General features: G+C 37.9%; 1 pseudogene; it reads left to right on the top strand.

The window, feature by feature from the left end:
- Positions 1-1,821: 1,821 nt before the first annotated feature.
- On the top strand, positions 1,822-2,918 carry LOC147498215 (mitotic spindle checkpoint protein BUBR1 pseudogene; annotated as a pseudogene).
- Positions 2,919-3,939: the final 1,021 nt, after the last annotated feature.

Below are 3,939 nucleotides of genomic sequence, written 5' to 3'. Positions count from 1 at the left end.
TGCTTTGCGTCCAGGTATAAGTAGAGACATAAAAAGGAATGGTTCTTTCATACATTTCCAAGGCGGCAAATTATACGGCATAAGCATTACAGGCCACATGCTGTAAGTACTGCTCATGTCACCAAAAGGGTTAAACCCATCACTTGCAAGACCAAGCCGAACATTGCGAGGATCAGCAGCAAACCACGGATATTCCTTGTCAAGGTCCTCCCAAACTTTTGAATCTGCGGATGCCTAAGTACATTGTCCTCCGAACTTCGTTTGTCTTTGTGCCATCTCATGTCTTCAGCAGTCATTCTAGACATAAACAATCTCTGAAGCCTTGGTTTTAGTGGAAAGTGCCTCAAGACTTTCTGTGGTATCTTTTTACATTTCCCTTGATTAATTTTGTACCTCGGTTCACCACAAATTGAACAACTTTCAAGATCTTGGTCTTCTTTCCAAAAAAAGCATACAATCATTGATGCAAGCATGTATACAAACATAACCAAGTCCTAAGCCTCAATAATAACGTCTTGGCCTCGTAATGGGACTTCGAGTGTTTCACCATCTGGTAATGCATCCTTAAATAACTTGAGAACCATGTCAAATGATTTATTGCTCCAACGGTTAATTATCTTCAGATGAAACAACTTTACGAGAAAATCCAACGTACTATATTTCTTGCAACCAGGAAACAAAGGCTTTTGAGCTTCATGCAAAAGTTTAGCAAATGGTTATGGATTTCCATCTCTTGTAGTAGGAACAGCAAATGCTTCTGAATGTTGCACTCTAGGCTCCAAAATATCCCTAGGAATCGGTGCTACATCTGCGAGCAAGTCGTCCAACCCATGAAAATGTCCACCCGAACCATCGTCATCATCATCATCGTCATCATCACTCATTACTTCAAAAGGCTCACCATGATGCACCCATCGAGTGTAATCTTTGTCGATACCCGAATCAAATAAATGATCTTTTACTACATCGATGTGCAGGTAATACCTATTATTGCACTTCTTGCATGGACACCGGCATCTACGTTTTTTGTCTAAATGATTGGTGGCAAGCGTAATAAAATCTTTAAGACCTTGAAAGTATTCAGGCCTATGCGGCATATTCATCCAACTTTTATCCATATCTGTTCCTATGCACAAAAGGTATTAAAACAAATTAATTAATGAGTTAAGTAGAAAATTGAGTACGTACTCCGCCAAAGAAAGTGAACCCAAAATCCAAATTGTGTACAAACTACAAAGCAGCTACTCACTTCCCATGGAATCTAAACTCCATGAAGGTAGCCTAACTTATTGCTTAACTAACCTATATACTTTCCAAATATTCAGCTACCACTTCAAACAACCACGCAAAAACTCATTTACTACCAGCTCAAGAAATAATAAATTGATATATGCTCTAAATAGCCAGTAAGCAAAAATAACATGATAAAAAAATAAATATTCGTAGGCCCAACAAGCAAAAAAAAAATAACTGAACTTAAGCTAGCAAAAAAAAGTATATTCGCAGAGTCCAATAAGTGACCGAATGTTATTAGGCTTTACGGATAGCAAAAGGGAGACATAATTACTTGGATGTGTATGATTGCGTCATTAAAGCATTGTTAAGTAAAGGAGTGTAGGACTAGTGAACTAACTACTCGTTATTATTGATATTAATAATCCTTTAGTTTAAGAAACAAACAAAGATAGATCTGTACCAAAAAGTTAATTGACGTGGGATGACATTTTATATCAAACTGATGTTAGTATAGAAAAGCCTTCATTAACATTGGAGAGAGAGAGAGAGAGAGAGAGAGAGAGAGAGAGAGAGAGAGAGAGAGAGATGGAAGGGGGGAGGTTGGATCCGAGAGACGAGTTTACGATATCGAATAAAAAAGTAACGGGAACGAGTGGGAAGTTTTCAAGGAGAACGCGAGGCCTTTGAAGAGGGGACGAAACATCAATCTCCTCAACCAATCCCTCATTTCTCTTTCTGACAATCAACTACGCAAATCTCTCCTCCACCAAAGAAGGAGCTTGATCGAGGCAATTGATGAGAATCAAGGAGATGACCCTCTTCAGCCATGGCTCCAGTGCATTAAATGGGTCTAGGAGTCTTTCCCCTCTGGTGGAGACTGCTCTGGTTTGGTTGTGATATATGAACAATGCTTACGCTCTTTTTGGCATTTGGAACGTTACAAAGATGATCTCCATTATCTGAAAGTGTGGTTAGAATATGCAGGGAACTATTTTGATGTTGAGGTAATATACAGTTTTCTGGAGGCGAATGGGATTGGTAAAACACATTCAGTGTATTACATCACATATGCTTTGCACATGGAATCCAAGAATAAGCTTAAAATTGCCAATGACATCTTCAACCTTGGGTTAGCTAGAGAGGCTCAACCTATTAATAAGCTAGAAGCTACATACAAGAAATTTTTTTCGCATTCAATGAGGAAGCCGAAATCTTGTACTGAAGAGCCATCTGATCACTTACCAGCCCGAAGTTTTGGAACTATATTAGATAGGGGAGAACTTCAGAGGCAGACTGTAGAGAGTTCTGATCTTTCTAAGAAAAAAATGAAGCAAGAAAGGGTTCATCGTACTCCACTTTCCGTGTACAAGGATACAGATGCAAATGTCATTCGTAATAATCAGCCAGAATTGTCAAAGATGGATGCGACATCTTGGCTCACTTTAGGAACGCGGTCTGAGAGGAACAAAGAGAATACTGCAATTCCTACCACGTGGAATACCAATAAGATTTCGAAGAAACCTGGGTCTAGAGCAGTAGCAGTGTCGGCCAACAGTTTCATTGAGGTGTTTGTTGACGAAGAATGTATGCAATCAACAGTGACAAGTGAAAGTGATAAGTCTTCAATGTTGCAACTTAGGCAGGGAGATAGTAGAGACCTTAAGAAGGAAATCGAAGCTTGAAGGAAGACCCTCTCACTAAATTTTCCTCAAAACAGTCTTCCTAGATAATCGATTATATGTTTATGTTCATCCGTTGTAATTGGATTCTCGACATGCGGTTCAAATTTTCATCTTTAAAGTCATCCAACTCCATCTTGACCATTTTTTCCATGTTTGTCCATTTTAACTTGTTGAATTTTCTTATGAAATCTGGGGAGATATATCAATGTTGGGATCCTAGAGATTGGTTCTCTTTCCAGTATGTGCTTGTGATGGATCAGCTTTTCCTAAAGGAAGCATTGCGCCAAGAGATTTTTTGAGTCTTGTCAAGTAGTATGCATGGCTTTTAGAAACACAGTTCCATTTATGCACTTTCATGCATTTGTTCTTAATATTGCATCCTAATACCAGAAAAAAGTTGCTTCTTTAATTTCTACAAACAAGTTTGATTAAAAATTCTTGTTTCCAAACAAAAACAGGTTCAACATTGTAGAAACAAAAAGAAAAATCATAACTTTCATCTATTTTATCAGTAAACAAGTTCAAAGAATGATTTTTGCTTCATAACTTACCAGAAATTTGACTTACTTTCTCTCAATGAAGGATGAAGGAGAAGGCAAAACTGAACCCGATCGAAATAAAGGGCCTACAACAAAAGAGTTGAACAATTACAAAGAAATAAAGGGCAACAATTACAGAAGGTAGGAAGAGAAAGGGGGGGGGTAAGAACAATTACAAAGAAATTAAGAAAGGGTACACGGGAATTGAGGTGAGGAGAGAAACTATGAGGTCTCCATCTTTTTCTTTTGTTTCCTTTTTAGTTCTCTAATTATTTTTTTCCGAAGTTTCTTCCCTCTTTGTTTTTTTTTTTGAAAAATCAAAGTATTTGGCTGGTTTTATCGAAATTGGCGCCAAAACGAAAACACAATTTCCGACAAGATACAACGTCGGTATAAAATACCAATTCCAACGATATTTTGACATGTCGCTACTTTTATATCAGTACCGACGAAATAAATCATCGCCCTATGCAGAAAACTAT

Source organism: Coptis chinensis, chromosome 5, assembly GCF_015680905.1.
Source record: "Coptis chinensis isolate HL-2020 chromosome 5, ASM1568090v1, whole genome shotgun sequence".
Taxonomy (NCBI): domain Eukaryota; kingdom Viridiplantae; phylum Streptophyta; class Magnoliopsida; order Ranunculales; family Ranunculaceae; genus Coptis; species Coptis chinensis.
Note: the sequence above shows the minus strand (reverse complement) of the source record. Positions and strands in the feature narration are given on the sequence as shown.